This window comes from Miscanthus floridulus, chromosome 16 (assembly GCF_019320115.1).
Source record: "Miscanthus floridulus cultivar M001 chromosome 16, ASM1932011v1, whole genome shotgun sequence".
Lineage (NCBI taxonomy): Eukaryota > Viridiplantae > Streptophyta > Magnoliopsida > Poales > Poaceae > Miscanthus > Miscanthus floridulus.
The window spans coordinates 105,811,286-105,831,291 of NC_089595.1; the positions used below are offsets into that span (position 1 = coordinate 105,811,286).

Below are 20,006 nucleotides of genomic sequence, written 5' to 3' on the forward strand. Positions count from 1 at the left end.
GCCTCAAGCATCAAGATGAGCCACCACTCTGCTTCCTCTGAAGGTTATTGTCTATGTCTGCTACTCTGCTGTTGTGTATTGCCTGTTGCCACCAATTTGTGACACATTTGTGTGGCTTTGCCGCTCTGCAGAGGATGCTCGACGGCGTGCAGCTGTTGAGGTAATTCTACCTAAGAATGAAGCTGTCTCAGGAGAGGCTACCTCAGCGTCGTTAGCTGCTCCAACTGAAGCATCTCTGATAGCTCAAGCGATAGCTAAATTGCCGCCAGATCTTGCTGCCATGGCTGAAGATAAGAAGAGGAAGGCAAAATCATCAGATCCTAGATGGAAACATGGGTTTTGGCTAGACATAGGGAAGAAAGAGTTCATCCAATGTATTTTCTGCAAAAAGGTTGTCCTTGCAGGCATTAAAAGGTTCAAGCAACACCTTGCTGGGGGCTATTTTGATGTAGTGAAATATGGTGAAGCACCTAGACTAGTTAGGCGTGAGATGAATGGTTACTTGGTCACAAGGTCAAGGACTCAGGTTCAGGTACCTGCGGACACTGGGGTGGAGACAGAAACAGAAGAAACAGATCAAGGTGGAGGTGGTGCTTCTGTTGCTGCTGAAAATGAACCAAATGCTAGGACAAAGTCAAAGCAAGTTCCAAGTTCTGGGACAAAATCAAAGCAAGCGAAAAAGATAGCTCAAGCATCAATCATGAACTTTGTGGTTTCTGCTCCACCAAAACCTCACACATACAAGCATTCCAAGTCAGTGTGTTCTTTGCTTTGCAAGTGTCCAGAAGAAGTGGTAGAAGTGGTTGTAGAAAGGCACAAGTCCAAGATGTCACAGCCCACTCTTGAGTACTCCACAAAGAGCAAGGAAGCAAAGCAAATTGTAGATGACCATGCGGCTGATTTTTTATGAGAATGGAATACCATTAAATGCTATTAACTCAAGAAGCTAGAAGATTATGCTTGAGTCCATTGGGCAATATGGTCCTGGGTATCGCTCACCTTCATACCATGAGATCAGGAATCCACTACTTGATAGGGCAGTGAACTAAGACAAAGGAGCTGAGAAAGAAGCATGAGGACGCTTGGAAGGAATATGGCTGCACAATCATGTCAGATGGATGGACTGACACTAGCCACCATCATCTCATCAACTTTCTTGCGAATAGCCCAGCTAGAACATTCTTCTTAGGTTCAGTTGACGCTTCAAGTGAGATAGCCAATGCTTCTATGTTAGCAGACTTGTTAGAGAAATAAATTGACAAGGTTTCAAAAAATTCGTGAGCTCGGTTCTAAAGGCAAGAAATCCAACCCATTGCTGCTAGAAGAGTTTCAATGGGAAAATGAGTGGGTAGACATCAACCGTGACCCAGTTCATGCATGTAATGGCAGTGATATGCTTTGGACACATGTTGATGAAGCTGTTGGTGCAACCGACCAGCTTAGAGGCCGCAATATGTCTAGGGCGACTTCTGCTCGTGCGAGGAATACTGTCACCCACACATATGGGAGGAATAACAAAAGGAAGTGTCCAACTCCAAGGTCAGATGCACCAGCAACTGAAAGCAGTGATCATGAAGAAGAGGAAAACAGAGTTGCACCAGAACAGCCACAAGGTGCAAGTGCAACAGATGAAGAAATGGAGGACCAGGGAGGGGTGGAAGACTCAAGCGGACCTACAACAAATGATGGAAATGAAGACTTCCATGTGGATGTAGATTTACTTCTCTAGATGGCTGAATTGCTGGTTCTATGGATTAGTAGACTGGATGTTTAGAACTATTTTCATTTCAGACTTAAGAACTTGTTTAAGTTTATTAGTTTACTTATGTTGTGTACCGCTGTGCATAGTGTGCACTGTGCTAAACTGCTGTTAGTTCTTATTTGTTAAATTTGTGTACTTGGTTAAGTTGTTTTGCCATGCTCTATTGTCTACTACTCTTTACATTTTCTTTAATCTTTACATTTTTGTTTTTCTGCTATTTTGCCTATTTAACTGATTAGCTTCTTTCTTTGTAATTTTAGATTCAGTCACAAGTCATCAGTCAGCACTCACCATCAGGCATCAGCAAGCAACAGTTACAGGTAAGTGGTCAAATCACCATGATAATGATTCATTGCAAACATGATTACATGCCAAACTGTGCTTGATTGCTTGCCTCTAACATTTACCTATTTATTATGGCCATGTCTACATATATTTACATCATATATATAGTATATACATGGTCGATCAGGCCATCTAAGCACAAGGACGACTAAATGTCCAACTAGCCGATTAGACCGATTAGGACCAACTAATCGACCCTTATCGATGATTAATCACGATTAGTCGTCTGATCGGTGGTCATAAGACTAGCCTCGATAATAGATCTGAAAATATTGGTCACAAGTCACAACTCTCCAATTTTTGATATTTGAATCTTTGAACTTGTAGGCGGTGTCATTCAGATTTTCAACTCTTAATTTTTTTTATATATTTGGGTCCCTATCCTTTTTACTCCCTCTATCCCCGAATAAATCAATTTCTAGAATCCGGGTAAGTCAGACTATCTTAAGTTTAACTAACTTTATATGAAAAGCAACAACATCTATGACAAAAAATACGCATATTATGAAAATGTATTCTACGGTATATCTAATGGCACGAATTTGATGTCATAAATCTTGACATATTTTTTTTAGAAATTTGATCAAAGTTTTAAAAATTGACTTAAGACAACTCTAGAAATTTCTATTTAATCAAGGATAGAAAGAGTATGTATTTGGGTCCCTAAACGTCTATTGTGGTGTCATTTAGATCCGTTGACTTGTCTCGGACGCATTGGTACAAATAGACATGGTATGCTATCTACTTTCCTCTGTCCCTTTTAAGAGTAGGTATTCGTAAGGGTTAAGCTTTCTTAGGTTTAATAAGTTTGTAAAAAATATTAGCAATATTTGTATCTCTAAACAAGTTTATTATAAAAATAGATTTAATGATATATCTAACAATACTAATTAGTACCGTAAATATTATTAATATTTTCTTGTACTATATATTTGGTAAACATGCCAAGATAAAGCCTATTTGGACCAATGTTGGCATTTAGCCATTTAGGGCAAGTTCAGTGACACCGCCATACAGGTCTAGGAATTCAAATATCAAAACTCAAAGAGTTGGTAACTCAATTGATACCGTCATACAAGATTGCAGGCTCAAATATCAAAGATCGAAGAGTTAGAGACCACTGATTACCGCTGTACAAATTTAGAAATCATTTGCGAATCATGCGTTTGTCTAAACATGTTATGGTGGGAGTTCCTGTGCTTTTCACTGATTGGTGATGTTGGTGCAGGTACTCTCTTCATTCTTCAAATTGCAAGTCGTTTTCTCCTTGCGTAGTTTCGCTAAGCATTTAGTCTACATATATGGTATATTTAAATATAGAGTCGATGTAACTGAGGTTCGAGTGTTTGGGGTGAGGAGAGGAACGCTCGATTTTTAGCACTGTTCATCTTCCTCCTCGCCCCCATTGCTGCCCAGCGCCCCACTGTGGCCGCGGAGCTCCAGTGAAAGCCTAGCGCAGCCTCGGCGGCTTCCTTCTTCCTCATCTCCTCCTTCTGCTGTGAGCTTCAGCCATGGACGCCCCTGCCCCGACCTTGCCCAGCCGTCTCCATCGTTGCCAAGGCCCCTAACCACCTAGCCGGTCTACCTCCCCGGAGCCCCCTTCTAAGGCCGCCGGACTTGGAGAAGATGAACAGGAGAGGCCGGTTCTGCAGGCATCGGCGGTGGATCCGACGGCCAGGAAGGAACCGAGTGCGGGCAGCGCGAGAAACAGCTTTTTCTCGTAGATATAAAGCAAAAACTGGATACTTAGAGAAAGTTAAAAACAATTTATAATTTGAAAGGAAGGAAGCAGTAACATTTTGGCTTCACCTTTGCAAACGAGAATCGTAGGCGTGTGGTGGGAGTAGGTAGTTTACGACGCTAAGGTGCGCACACGTGTATCCTTTGTTCAAAAAATAGAAGAATATAGCGGGATGCAATGCAACATGCAAGTCCTTGCACACATCCAAGATCGAACCAGCCACGGTCGCTGATGTACGTTCCTTGTTTCCCGTTTTGTCATTTTCACACGCGTTGCACAAGAGCCATTGTTGTAGCTGGACTTGTAGATATATAGTAGATAGTACAAGTCTCAATCTCCAGTGCACGCCGCCATATGCGACTGCTGCAGGGTAGACACCCCCGTGGGCCAGTCGGAGTTTAGCGTGATGAGAGACACGGTGGTTCTGCACCCAGGCCTCGGCGTCGGCCACCTCCTGCCGATGGTGGAGCTGAGCGGGCTCTTCCTGCGGCACGGCCTCGCCGTGACCATCGTCGTCGTCGAGCCGCCTGCCGCGTCGACGGACGCCTCGACCTCAGTCGCGCGCGCCGCTGAGGCCAACCCGTCCGTCAACTTCCACGTGCTGCCACTGCCGCCACCCGACACCACCGTTCCCCCGGCCGCCGCCGAGCAGGGCCAGGGCCAGGAGCCGCCGTGTGATGCTTTAGCTCTCCTCCGCCGCGCGAACGCGCCGCTCCGCGACTACCTCCGCTCGGTGCTCGCTGCCGCCTCCGCGCGCGCGCTCGTCCTCGACATGTTCTGCGTCGACGCGCTTGACGTCGCCGCGGAGCTCGGCGTGCCGGCGTACATCTTCTACACCTCCTCCGCCAGCAGCCTCGCCGTCAGCCTGCGCATGCCGCACAAGCCGGCCAAGGTGAACGCCAGCTTCGGGGACATCGGCGACGCGCCGCTCTTCTTTCCGGGCGTTCCCCCGTTCAGACCCACGGAGTTCCCCGAGAACGGCCTCGACCGCGACAACCAGGTGCACAGGAAGTTCCTGCGCGCGTTCGAGCGGGTCCCGAATTCCCGCGGCATCCTCGTCAACACGTTCCAGCGGCTGGAGGCCAGGGCGGTGGCCGCGCTCAGGGACGGCGCGTGCTTCCCGGGCTGTTCCACGCCGCCGGTCTACTGCGTCGGGCCGCTGGTCTCGGGAGGCGGAGAGGTCGAACACGAAGCACGAGTGCCTTGCGTGGCTGGAGGGCAGCCGGAGAACAGCGTCGTGTTCCTCTGCTTCGGGAGCATGGGCTCGTTCTCCAAGAAGCAGCTCGAGGCGATCGCCACCGGGCTCGAGATGTCCGGGCACAGGTTCCTGTGGGGTACGAAGCCCGCGGCGCGACGGCAGGAGCTTGTTCGCCTACGGTAGTGATCGTCAGCTACCTGAACCTGACCTCGGCGAGCTCCTGCCGGAGGGGTTCTTGGGGAGGACCAAAGCGGGGTTGGTCGCCAAGTCATGGGCGCCGCAGGCGGACGTGCTCCGGCACAGGGCGACGGGCGCGTTCGTCACCCACTGCGGGTGGAACTCGGTGCTGGGGGGGATAACGGCAGGCGTGCCGCTGCTGTGCTGGCCGCTGTACGCGGAGCAGAGGCTGAACAAGGTGTAGGGTTGGGGTGGAGATGGCAGGGTACGACAGGGAGGTGGTCACCGCACAGGAGGTGGAGGCGAAGGTCAGGTGGGTGATGGACTCAGAGGACGGACGTGCACTCCGTCCGCGAGCAATGGTGGCGAAGGAAAAGGCCCTGGAAGCTCTGCAGCAAGGTGGTACATCGCACAACGCTTTGCTCGAGCTCTTGGCGGATTTGGGTTTTGATGAATGTGCATCACACTAGCGTGTGAAGTTGTCAGGCTCCAGGCATCGTTGGAAAAGGATAAATTATGCACGTGGAAGATGTAATGTCAATTGCAAGGTCAATGAATGCCTGATGCACATTATCCGATTTATGTAATATCAATCCAAAGTCGTTTGACTTCTCTTGTATTCCTTCCATCCAAAAAAAAAAAAAAGAGTTATGACTCGTGCTAATCCAACTTTCTTAAATTTGACCTAGCTTTGTAGATAAATTATATCTTTTTCATACGATCTTGGATGAAGATGATTTTTATATGAAAATTGTAGTTCTCGATGAGATCTACAACTTTCTAGTTTTTAGTTTTTTCATTTGAGGTCTTTAAGATGCTCAAAAAATTAAACAAAGTTTCAGCGATATATTAATCGCGTAGAAACGCTTATTGCCTTAGAAAAATCATATCTTTCTTTCATGTTATCGAACGAAGATACTTTTTAAGAAAGTTGTACGACTTTTTATTATTTACATGTTAATTGTTATGCACTTGGTCCTATGGATCAATATTTCGTATACCTACCGTGTTCGACATAATTTCGCTCGAATTAGTTTGTTTTCGAAATTCTTGATATTCCGTAAGTTCGTATTTGTTTTCGTGTCTGGTTTTACCGCGTTCGCTTTTATTTTCGTATTCAAATGTACAAGTAAAAAACGGTTGAGTGATTTTCCGACCGTTTCAGACCGTTTTCATCCATAGGTAGGTGTGTTGTTGTACTACTAAAATGAACATCTAATGTTTATGTTTTTCTATCCATATCGATAGTTTTTAAAATGGTTACTATGAGGCTACAATGTATAATATTTTTTCTCTCACAACAAAACAGCATCAGTCGGTTTATCGACCGCAAAATTCATCAGCAGTACAGCTTCACATGCTAGACTATATGGCTACAGTGTACAGATAAGTGACAGCCTGTTCGTTTGACTGTGGCTTGTCGTAATGATCGTAAATTTCCAGCCAGAACAGTATTTTTCTTTCACACAAACCGGCCAGCAGTACTTCTTCACGAACCAGCAACGATATGAACCAGCCATCCGAACAGGCTCCACTCTTTGATCGTCTGTCTTTAATTTTTTATGTCAACTGCCTTTTTTATGTCCATGGCCATGTTGAACTCCACGTAATATCGGAGACAAAGTGCGCAAGAGAGAAGACACTGCAATCACTGGGAGACAATATGAGCCGTTCGACGCTAATATCATATGGAAATAAGGCTTTGTTTGGTTCCATTTAGTCTTAGCCAGTTTGGTTTAAGTGACTAAATACCACAAAAGTTGTTGACAAAAAACCACAACATCCTTATTAAATGTCCCTAATATTTGCTCCTCGCTGGCCTACATGCTCCTGCTATGCTCTGTGTTGTTCTTTCCCGGTTACAAAAATGTTCATACACTCACAAATAAGGTTCATACATTACACAAATCTTCATTATTACAAACCATTTCAGTTTCACTAACAAACAGGGCCTAAGAGCAAGGTTAATAATAGAGCAAAGTGTTTAACTATAAGTCAAGTTATAAAAGCCAAACTATACAATAGTTAGTCTTCTATTTGTCTACAAAATTTCTTTATTATTATATGGTTCTATTCTTTTTTCTATTCCTCCTCACACACGTCTCTAGTGGAACCCACTCGTGTATATGCTTTCGTGCTCAGCTTGGTGCTTACATGAAAACCAAGCTCTCTTCTCGCTCTTTTCTTCTTTCTTCAACATCAGCAAAAATATTAATTAGTTTGACTATAAGCCAATTGTTGTGCTTGCTCTAAAGTAATCGCCGAGAAGACCCTGCAAATCTTTGGGAAAGACACAAGCGGACAGCTAGCCTAGACGTCATGAGCATAGGTCTACGCAACAAATTCACGGTGGTTAGGGGGTGTTTGGATACAGGGACTAAAGTTTAAGAGGTGTCTCATCGGATGTCATATGGGGTGTCACATAAGCCTGGGCAAAATACCCGATACCCATTACCCGTACCCGAATTACCCGAACCCGGACCCGAATTACCCGAACTCGAGGTACCCGATCCCAAATTCGGATAGCGATTTTGATTACCCGAAATTAGTTTGGGTAATTCGGGTAATATCCCCTGGTACCCAAACTACCCGAACTACCCAAAGATTTATTTTGTCTTTGTATTCATCATGTGTTGTTAGCTGAACCATTTAACTTATCACTTTATTAGAATATAATTCTCTCTATTTGAATGAGTGACTGTAATATATTATTCTCTACAAATTGCTATTGAAATTCTATACAAATTGCTGCTGAAATTATGTATAGATCGCTACTGAAATTTAGTGTAGTTTGTTGTTTCTGTAAATTTGGGTATATCGGGTAATACCCGAACCCGAACCCGAATTATCGGGTACCCGAATTTGTGGGTAGTGTTTTTTCGGGGGTAATATCGGATAGCAATTTTTATTACCCGAATTTTGAATTACCCGAATTACCCGACCCGAAAAAATCGGGTAACCCGAACGCCCAGGCTTAGTGTCACATGGGGTATTCGGATACTAATAAAAAAACAAATTACAGAATCCGTCAGAAAAAATTATTAAGCCTAATTAATCCGTCATTAGCACATGTTTACTATAGCACCACATTATCAAATCATGGACTAATTAGGCTTAAAAATTTCGTCTCACAAATTAATCTCAATCTATGTAATTAGTTTTATAATTAGTCTATATTTAATACTCCTTGCATATGTTAAACATCCGATGAGACATCGACTAAAGTTTAGAAGGTGGAACCAAACACCCCCTTAGTATAGTGGTTACACAGAAACGACGCGGTCTGTCTATTTGGAACTTAGGTGATTTGACCCATTTGAACACTCGAGCAATTTGAGAGGACAAATCACATAAATGAGACAAAAAAAAACAAAATTGTGTGATTCAAGCCTAATGCTCACACGAGTAATCATACATCAGAAAACACACGAATAACCAAATAAAAAACTCAAGTGAAACAAACCTGAATTTCACTTGGATTACCAAAGACCACCAAACACCTTCTCGCACCACCACTACAAAAGTTGAAACAAAAAATATTTAAAATAAAAGCAAAAAATAAAGAACAGAATCAAAAACCAAAAAGTTTCTATGAACTGCAAAATCACATAAAATTCTAAGGGAACTGCCTCAAACAACAAAAAAGAAATACAAAAAATAAAAAACTAGAAAATTTCTATGAAATGCAAAATTACAAAGATTCTGAGGGAATTGCCTCATACAAACATACCAAACAACAAATTTTTAATATGGAAAGCTAAACCAAAAGAATTATGAGGTCATTATATTAATCAAACAAACTTCAAAGAATGATAATACAAAAAAAGTAAAAATCATAGGAATAAGTAATGAATTTTTTGCACTTAGTACTACTTACATAAATAATACCCATAAATTACACCTGATGAACACCTGTAAGTGAAGTTGAACTCTACTGTAACTAGAATAATTATGTAGTTAACAATCATGGTAAATAAAAAGAAAGCAAAGATCCAATCAAATCTTAGAGCAGTAAGCCACACCCTTGTCAAGCAAGTAATCATAATACACCTGTTATAAGAAACACATGAAAGATTGATAGTGGACCCAAGACTTATAAGAGCCCAGAATTATAGGGCTAGCCTGGATGTAGCCTTCTTTGCTTATTGCTATGTGAAGTTTGACATATACCAGTACTGTGAAATGGCAAGCAACTGATCAAGGATTACATTTCACTTCTTCTATACATGATACGTTAAACTAAATATAGATGAAAAAATGGCAGCGTGATCACACAATGTGGCAGGACTTATATTATTTAAGCTCTAAATTTCAGAACACCCAACACTACATGGCATACACGGTAGAAAGAACTTCAACTGATCTGACACACACATTAAAGATTTGAAGATAGACAGACAACATAAAAGCAATGACTGAAAAGGAAGTCTTATGAACAATACAGAAATTCAGATTAAAGTAAGGTTGCATTGCCTTAAAGTACCAATAAATATAGGAAAGCAACAACAAACGCACAAACCAACATTTTAGAACCTGCAAAAGCCTCAAACCTAATGTATGGGAGAAACTATGTCAGCAAAGAAGAGTGGGATAATTGAGATGATGAAGGAGTAGAGTAGTACCTCAGATTTGCAAGTGAGAGCATCCATACATAGTGAGGGAGAAGGACATTTGGAGCCAACATATTAGACCTAACGTACAAAAATTGAGATCAAATCATGGAAAATGATATAGAATATAATAAATGAACAAATAATGAGAGCATGAGAAATTGAGGTCAAAACAAATAAGAAAAAAACAAAAAACGGAAATTTTCTATAGTTTCCAAAATCAAAAAGATTCTGAGGCCATTTCCTCAATCAAACAAAACAAAATAAACAAAGTCCATTCAAACTATTAACCAAAAATGAGCCTAATAAAATTATTAACTTAGTATTATATACATCAGTAATACCTAGCAAATAGACCTGATTAAAAATTGAAAATATAGTTGAACAATAGTACTAGTTACATAAAAAATACCAAGGAATTACACCTGATTGACCGCTCTAAGTGTAATTGAACTCTAATGTAAGTACAAAATTAATCCATAGTAACATGATAGTAAATTAATTAAGTGCATTTACCAAGTGGGGCCATTCTTTCTTACTATATACAGATTTTTCTACTACATTTAACAAGAAGAAAGCAAGATCAAAAACACCATACAGATCAAGCTGAAAAGAAACTACAATACTACAGCATGCTGAACAACAACACTTGAGTTGTTACAAGCATCGAATCAAACTGAAATTACTAGCCGGTATGTATGCATACAGTTAATTAAATAAATCAGGTAACAATGAGATAGAAGATGGAAGTTTGGGTCGATGGATGTGCAATGCAGGGATGGAAATGGCAAGAAGAAGCTAGCTTACTTTGGAGGTTCGGCGACGTGCAGCGCTAGAACTGGATGGCCGGGGAGGAGCAAGTGTCGGCATCGCTCCCTTCCTCGCCATTGTCGTCATTGAAGGAGAAATCCAGAACCGACATGGGGCTCAGCTGTTGGTTGTCCTCCACCATCATGTTGGCCCCAATCTTTCGCCCCACCGCGGAGTCGTTGTCCGCTACCGCCTGCACCTGCCATCATCCACGCCATTAGCAATCGTCAACACTACCGCATATGAGTCTCTGCGCGCACGCAATAAGTACACGTCTACTGCTACAACTACAACAAGTCCAGAACACAAGACTGTTGGTTGCAGCAGAAGGTGCAGATACAAAGCATGCATAAAGTTTAATTCATAGTCCATATAATAGTAAATTTGCCAAAACAAAACAAGATAAAAAAACACAAACAGACAAAAAATGTCGTGTAGGCATTGTAGTGTACCTGGTGGCACTGAAAGGGAGAGTGCACCTTGAGAAATATGCAGCACAACAAACACATAACAATGTTTCAGAATAATAACAAGAGCTGCTGCCATTATCACATTGCCGCTGCAACAAGGCAAAACTCATGAGCGAACCCTAACAACAAAAAATATGAGGATTCAAAGGAAACAAAAGGAGTGAGCCTTGCAGCCTCATGGAATTGCCTCTCACAAGTCCAAAGTGACACGGCAAAGAAGACGATGCGCAAATGAAACAACCGCAGAAAACACAAGCGACTCCCAACTTTAACAATAGAACTAAGAGTGAGTCCTGCATCCCCCATATATTGAGACAAAGAAAGACAATAACAAAATAAACACAATACAAATAAATTATTACAAATACAAAGAAAACAGAAAAAACATAAAATTTCTATGGAACCACCTCCATATCAGGAACACCATCAAGAACCACCTCCATATCGTGCTCTCTGCTACACTGGAAAACAACTCTACAACCACATCCTCCACCACATCTAGCTCCAACTCAACATACCAAATAGACAAATGAACAAAATTTGAGATTAAAACATCAATAATGATACAGAATATAACAAATGGACAGAAAATCAGAGCATGAGAATTGAAATAAAATAGATCAATTGTATCCGTGAGTCTTGCTACAAACATGTTGTTTGGCAAAAATAACTAATGGATAAACAATCTAAATTTAATAGAAAAGAACTTCAAGAAACAAAAAGAGAATAATAAAAACCATCACCAAATAAACAAAATACAAAAACCAGAATTTTCTATGGAAAGCAAAACCAAAGAGATTCTGAGGGCATTGCCTCAAACAAACAAATCAAAATAAACATAGCCCATCCAAACTATGAGCCAAACATGTGCCTAATAAACTTTTTTCACTTAGTATTAGATACATCAATAATAACTAACAATTACACCTAATTAACCACTGTAAATTTAGTTGAACTCTAGTGTAAATACAAAATTAATTCATAGTAACATGATAGTAAATTAATTAAGTGCATTATCAGGTGGGGCCATACCTTCTTATTAGATGCAGATATGTGCTAGTAGATTTGCCAAGAAGAAAGCAAGATAAAAAACAACAAAGAGATAATCAGAAAATCAAAACTTGAAATCAAATAAATTTCTATAGAAATCAAATTCAAATAAATAGATACAATGAAAAATTAAAAGACAAAGGAATTAAAATACAAATTACAGTACTCCATATGATGAATTACACCAAAAATAGTCATGTAAAACTACTATAAATGATATGTAAATAAAAAATACTAATCCACGAGCAGCTTCTAATAACACATAGTAAGTAAAATCAAGTAACCAAGTCTGAACATGGAAACACATTCATAGTAAGACAAAAAAAACTGAAGGGCATGTATCTAATCATGCAGTGAACAACAAGGCAAGAAAGCAACAGAACAGGCAAGATAGTAAGCACCAGACGAAACAACTCGTGAGGAATTAACCCGATTTTTGTAAAAAACATAAGGAAGCATAAACGACACAGGATGAAATGATCAGCTATGAGGCATCAGCAAGCTGCCAAAGTTATAAAATTGGAGAAGCAGCAAGCAGCAAGCACAAGCATGGACCAGAACATGGTAGCCAAAAATGGCAAGAGCAACATGAGCTTTCAGCCGGAAATTAACAGTTAACAACCAAAAAGGGCAATGAATGATTAGAAAACATAATGTGCTATGTGTGGGGTGGCATAACAAAGACGGTCACAAGCAATACTAAAATCACTACAGTGATCTATAACTACAATTACAACATCCAAGATTATGTAAATAAAATAAAATAGATATGTAAGGACAGACATCACAAACGCATTCCTATTCACATGGATCAGTATACAATAAGAATGATCTCGGCACATTAAAATCACTAGAAAAAAACATATGCATCAGTAAATAAAAATAATCACTTGACATATTCACTCTAACTACTACTATGAGAAAAGCAATATTCTCTGTTAAAAACACATATCATTACTACCGAATCAGGCAAAAGAACTCAACTAGACGCCCTCAGATAACTACTATACACACTAGCCCACCCAAGCATAAAGTAGGATCAATGAATTGGTACGTATTGGAGGAAAGCATATACACACGACAAATAATCAAAGTGACGAAATTTAAAATTAATTTATGGATGCAAAATAACATAATTACTTGGCCTTTAATAAACCAAACATATCAAAAAGAAAAAAAATACAAAAACTATATTCTTTTTATGAATTGCAAATACAAACAAATTTGAGGGCCTTGAATCAAACAAACAAATCAAAGTAACAAAACTACATGTCATAAAATAAAATTCAGATTAATGAACTTATTAAATTACAGTGAACTAAGACTACATTTACACCAAATAATGCGATGTAACTTGAATAAAAATATATCTGTAATTAATGACATAGATCAAAGTTTTTGAACTAAAAATATAACAAAATGCATGGCTAAGAAAATTAATAAAATAATAAGGGCCAACTAAATTGGTGATAGGAGTAGGCAAAGTGGAATTACAAACACATTTCTATGCAAATAGAATAACTGCAGGAGAGAACATGTGCGCACTCAACCTAATTCAGTAACATATCATGTGCTAAGAACACATTTATATTATTCAGTAGGTCAAAATGTCAAATAGACTTGTATAACAGTTGCCAGAAAGAAGATTATGTACAAATGCACATGATGCAAATATGAAATAAACACACAAAAAAACATTATGGTTGGCCCCATCTTATTGGCTTCCTAGTTGTCAGAACAAAAAAAACAAATTATCAAATAATAAGGTGCAACAAATCTATAAATAATGTGTAATGACTTATGACTTGAATATAACAGCAAGAAGCTAGTCTGAAATCTGCAATAAATTAGCTCAGACATCCAAAGCAAAATGAATAACAAAACAAATGCAGTGATTCGAAGTGGAATCAAACACTGTCAGAACAACAACTATGCTTCTGTAAGCGTACATCTTATACAATTAGTAATCTGAACTCTAAAAATAGATAGCATCATTCAGTGTTATCTCTAATAAGCACACATATAATTTTTCAAATCAATGGTACCAGCAAAGTACAGAATCTGCTGGCATATAAATCATCTAACATAATGCGAAATGAAACCTTGAAAAAGGTCCACTGATCCATGAAACTATCAATAAGAATGTCAGATGTAATCATTCACAATAAACAAAATCTAAGACTTCGCCACATGCCCAAGGACAACTTTCCCAAAAGCAGTTTCATACAAAATTAAACAACACTTAGGATAAAACTAAATTTCCTCATAGCATCACTTGAAAACCCCAGTTTCTGATCCTAGTGAATCATATCAGAAGAAAAATTACATATAGAAACCAAATAGGTAATAACATTATACAAACAAAAAAACAGGCCCATCCACACAGCTTCTACTGGGTAATCAGAAGCTTAGAGCTCACATTTATGGAGGAGGGTGACCTCCTTGGACTTGGCATGGTGGCCTTAGATCCATGCCGGTCCGTGGCTAGACTACTCTTTGCGTACTTGCGAGGCCAAAGATGATCGTGGCAGCGATGGGGACAGCTTGGTGGAGATGAACGCTTCTATAGTTGCCTCTGGGTCTGGGACGTGGTGTCGAGGCTCTCTGTGTCGGGGGATCGAAGCTGCCACCGCAATACGCAAAGGCGACGTCGCTACGCTAGGGGTGGACGACGGCGCGATGGCGCTGCAGAGAAGAAGAACTCACAGAGAGGGCTCACCACCGGCGACCTGCTCTCCTTCGAATATGCTCGGATGAAACAAAGACAAACACAAAAATCAAATACAGATAAACAACCTACGGAGAGGAAACGACAGATCAGGACCGCATCGATCAGATCTACAAGATTCATATGAGAAAAGCTAAGAAAAACTCACAAACGAAGTCGAATCACCGAAAATGGAGCTCGCTCCACACCCACCTGAGGAGACGTAGAGAAATGGGGAATTGAATGAACACAAGAACGACAGGGAGATGTAAATGGCCTGTTTTCCAAAAACATGATGACAGGTGGGACCCACTTGGGATGGGCCGAATCAGGGAACAGTGCGACAGAAAAGATGGATGTCCATGATGCGAGCAAACTGCAGATCCAACGGATAACAAATCGTGTGACGAAGGGACCAAAATCACACGGGCAAAGCATAGCTTTCCTGTTAATTAAACCCCTCGTGGCCTATATCTTCGACACAATATTCCATTGCTCAGCGCCTCGCGTCGCCTATATCTTCGACGTGGTTACGTAGCAAGCAGTTTATCTTGGTCGCTTTTGAGGAAGAAGCATGCGAGGTCTCTATGGATAGCAGACAAAGCTTAGCCACTTTTAGCATCTCAGGAACTAGCTTTCTCAAAGAAAAAGTCTAAACGACAGAAGGGTTCATGTTTCGATCGATCAACCATGGATATAAGATTCTAGAGGGTGGTGGAACTAACATTGGTGGTGAAGACCGGGTGCTCGAAACATAAAGTAGTGATCAATGAGAATAAGTGTACGTGTGGAAAACCGACCATATACCATAGTATCCTCCAGTTGACGGCGGCGGTGGCAGTGGCGATGGAGAAGGCTACACCTGTGTTTTGTCACTTCATCTAAATGCAGTACATCACTCTGATATTAATTCATTGCGTATACGGATACAACAGTAAACGAATCTAGGCTTTTCAGTGAGTTTTCAAATAGACTTTTCATTGACTGCAACAGTACTTGTAGCCCTTTCAGTGACTGCAACAGCACAAGTAGCCTTTTCAGTGATACAAACAGTAGCACTACAGTCCTAGGATAGTTAACGAAGTACAGGGCATAAGACCATCTGAAATAAAGCATAGTGCATTACATAGTTCATTACAACATAATAAAAAAAGTCCAGGAAATAAGTTCATCTGAAATAAAGCAGAGTGCATTACAACATAGTAAAAAAAGTCTAGGGCTACACGACATCGCTCATGAATAAACCAAATACCTACTGAGTGCAACGAGGTCACTTTCTCTTCCTCTGGGCATCGGGATTCTCCTCCATCGTTGCCTTCGCTCGGCGACATGCTCAAGCTTCTTCTCCCTCTCCGCCTTGTACGTAGCAACACGCCTCCTTTCCTCCTCTTCCTTATGCTCCTTTTCTATAGCCTCCTGTCTGCGTCTCTGCTCAAACATCTCCTTAACCTCCGCATCCCACTCCTTCAGGCCTTCTAGATGCTGCTTGTCCGACTCCTTGATCTCGGTGTCAATCCACTGCTCAAAGTCACACAGTGGGGAACGGTCCGCAAGAAAAACAAATTGTTATAAAACAAATAAATAAGCAATACTTAATATCACAAGAAAATTAATTAACACACAATAAAAATTCCTCACAATCGATGCACGGCGCTGTTGCTTTGTAGGTTCACATGCATAATTGGGATACATCCAGTACCTCTGTCTATATGTTTCCTCATCTTCAGATATGTCTACCTTGCAAGGATCACCACAAAAGCACATGGGTCGACGAACACCTTTAGAGAGAGGCTTTAGGTCGTAGGGATTTACCCTCTGACGACCATAGCTACAATTGAAAGAATTTAGTCATATTAACGGAGAACCAAATCTAAACCTAGGATTTTCTATTTGTTGCACAAATAATGAATAAACATTGGGATTATCTTGGAATACGAGCTTTACCACGCCTTGGCATCCTAACATTACGTAGAAAAAAAATCAATCCAAAGTACCTTGCAACGAATGTAAAGCTACTAACACTAAATCACCATACCTCTCAAATAAGCTTTCATTACAAACCCTAAGCAAATTTGAATCCCAACAAACACAAAATTTAACTCAATAATTATAAACTAGAACATATACAACAACAACCATACATTTGGGTCATTCAATCATTTGAACCACCATACATTGCACGAATGACATGAACATAACCAAACCTATAATGCCAAGTTCAAAAAAAAACACAAACAACCGAATCTAAATGGATGAAATGAAATAGGGGAAATAGGAGTACCTTGGCAAATCGTCAAAACCCTCGGTTTGGCCTCCCAAGAGCTGGATTTAGGATTTAGGGTTCGTGGGAAGAGAGAGGGAGTGGGAAATGGCCACCTGTTGGTTCTGAATGGAGGAGGAGGAAGAAGGGGGCCGCGGCGCGGCATCAACTGACCGAACCTCGGCGTTGAGTCGAGCCGCCCGAGGTTAGCGTCTCGGCGTCAGCTGATCGCACGCCGCCTCTTGGCCCACGAAGCGTTGTTGGGCCGCCTGGGCCGCGCGCCGGATGGTGCCAAGAGTCGGCGTGACTCCCCACCGCGCTGAAGTTAGGCCTGTGGCGTTGGCTGACACGACACCGACGTACTGGGCCCCATGCGCCAGCCCCGGAGTCGTCGGTGACGTGGCAAGGACTCGGCGTCGTGTCAGTCGACGCCGACCTTCATACCTCGACGTGATTTCCTAAGACGCTTAAAAATGGTCTATTTGTAGCAAAAGTTTTAGCAGGGGTCTTTTTATAAAAAAAATGTTTTAAAAAGAGACCGAAATGCAAAAATTTCACCTACCCGATCATCCAAGAGTCCAAGACCTCCGGCGAAACTGATGAGAGATTGCGTGTGTTGGTCGTCGTCTCTTACTTTCGAATCTAGAGTTCAAGCTCCAGCATATTATTGGGCCACGTCACCCTATTTTCACCACCGTTAGATCCCAAGTGGAGTTCCCATCCGGCCGTTGGTCAGGCCTCGATTGCTAAGTCGTAACGTTTCGAGAGGGCTCGTCGTTCAGCCCTTGCGACTTTTCTTTCTTGCCGCAGTCGCGTCCTCGCGAGCTCCGGCCAACCCAGGCCATCGACAGCGAGCACAACTCCACAAGATGCGACTCCAACGTCGCTGCCTCTTTCTCCATCTCACGTGCATCGATGTCGCCACCCCTCCTTGTGGGGCTCTGGCTCGCCGTCCTCCTCCTTGTGGGGCTCTGGTTCGTCGTCTTCGCCTTGCTACGGGCGCAGAGATAGGTTGAGCAGAATGTGAAGACTGAGGAGGTGTCAACAAAGGAGTGAGAAATTGGGGTACCAGGTCGCTGGCTGCTTTTGTAGTATGCACGAGCGCTAGCCGCGACCGTGGAGGCTAGCATACCCCTGCGGTGAGCCGGTGATGGGGCGGCGGTGGTGCAGATCGAGTGCCATATGGGCAGCGCATCCCGCGGCGGTGGCCCGTAGCGACGCAGAGTCGAGCGTGATATGATGCGAGCGAGGATCTACTTGAGGTCGTTGGCGCCGCCTCTATCACACATAATTATTACTTGTATCACTGTGTTCGCTGAAATTCCTGCCCAGAACGTGAATCTACAATTCTCTCTATCCTTCCCCACCGCTTACTACTGCAGTCCTGCTTCAATGACTTTCAAACAGATAAGGGCCTTGTTTAGATGTAAATTTTTGCAATCTGGACACTGTAGCACGTTTCGTTTATTTGACAACTTTGTCCGATTATGGACTAACTAGGCTCAAAAGATTCGTCTCGTGATTTACAATCAAACTGTGCAATTAGTTACTTTTTTTACCCACATTCAATGCTCCATACATGCGTCCAAAAATTGATGTGATGGAGATAGAGTGAAAAAAACTTGAAACTTTGATGCAATCTAAACAAGGCCAAGGTTTGTCAAAATTCTAAGTTTTTTCACTCTCTTTCCATCACATCAATTTTTGGACACATGTATGGAGCATTAAATGTAGATAAAAAAAATAACTAATTACATAGTTTGGTTGTAAATCACGAGACGAATCTTTTGAGCCTAGTTAATCCATGATCGGACAAAGTTTGTCAAATACAAATGAAACGTGCTACAGTATCCAAATTGCAAAAATTTGCAATCTAAACAAGTACCCAGTAAAATTTCTTACGTGCACATGTATGGCTCACCTTTACATGCTCTGCTGTCTTATTTGTCTCTCAATTCCCAATCATGATAATATCACTGAGCAACTAATTTTTATTTATGTTACCTGAAATTGGAAGTTAGTAGCCGCTTACATTCTGCTGTCCTTTGTGCAGGGCTGTAAAAACTAATTTCAAAAGTATATACACGGTGTATACTTTAGTTTATATATGTATTCTAAGACATGGAAAGTTCTATTAATCATTCTTTTGTGGAAAGAATTCTATAATACTGCTATTATGAAAGTTGAGACATTAGGAACTTCTCGAAGTTCTCGCGAGATTTGACATTGCCAAATGTTATTCAACCTTTAAATGGCAAAAGCCTTTGTATTCATTGTTTACCCTATACAGCTATAGCATGTTCAATTGTCTTATGAACGGTACTGTCGGCTACCGTGAGAAGGGGTACCCTAAGCAAGAACCAAAAAACGACTGCCTTAGAGCTTCGTAAAGATCGAAACCAGCTAAACACCGCTGGCCTCGGCCGAATTCTCCGACTCGCCCGAGGCCCCCTCACCGCTGACCTCGGGCGATCCCCCACCGAAGGCCTCGGCCGACCCCCTCTCGTCGCAGGCCTCGGCCGGGTCCGCCGACCCTCCGTCTCGCGCGAGGCGGGCTCGGCAGCACTCCGCTGCCTCTTCCTTCACCCGTCCCTCTGACAAAACGTCGTGTCGCATTAACTCAGCCAACTGCTGCCCCTGACATCGGCCGCATGCTCGGCACAGTACAGCGGAATGGCCGACGGGACAGGAGGCAGGACTGGGCAGGGGTTACACGCCACTGTGCAACCGCTATGCACATGGTTGACGCCCATGCCTCACTGTGCCTGCCAACTCCTGCTCGAGAACAACGCAGGTGGGGAGCCACGTCTGGGATACTGTGGCCTCGGAATCAGTACCCAGGACCAATAATTCCCTCCAAGGCCTCGGCAGTTTGC

At 42.0% G+C, this 20,006-nt stretch overlaps 1 long non-coding RNA gene and 1 pseudogene across 4 annotated transcripts; one reads left to right on the forward strand and one right to left on the reverse strand.

Annotated features, from left to right (window-relative positions):
- The first annotated feature begins 4,219 nt into the window (after window positions 1–4,219).
- LOC136511783 (anthocyanidin 5,3-O-glucosyltransferase-like) lies at window positions 4,220–5,842 on the forward strand (annotated as a pseudogene).
- A 3,151-nt stretch (window positions 5,843–8,993) lies between these two features.
- Window positions 8,994–15,125, reverse strand: LOC136511787 (uncharacterized). 4 transcript variants are annotated; one of them, XR_010772849.1, is made up of 6 exons: window positions 14,583–15,124; window positions 11,521–11,611; window positions 11,096–11,406; window positions 10,641–10,842; window positions 9,846–9,914; window positions 9,599–9,773 (listed from the first exon to the last, which is right to left on the reverse strand). It is a non-coding gene; the product is annotated as an uncharacterized lncRNA (long non-coding RNA). The 4 variants fall into 4 exon arrangements; XR_010772850.1 differs by lacking the exon at window positions 9,599–9,773 and adding an exon at window positions 8,994–9,273 and having other exon boundaries at window positions 11,096–11,611; window positions 14,583–15,125; XR_010772848.1 differs by having other exon boundaries at window positions 11,096–11,611; window positions 14,583–15,125.
- Window positions 15,126–20,006: the final 4,881 nt, after the last annotated feature.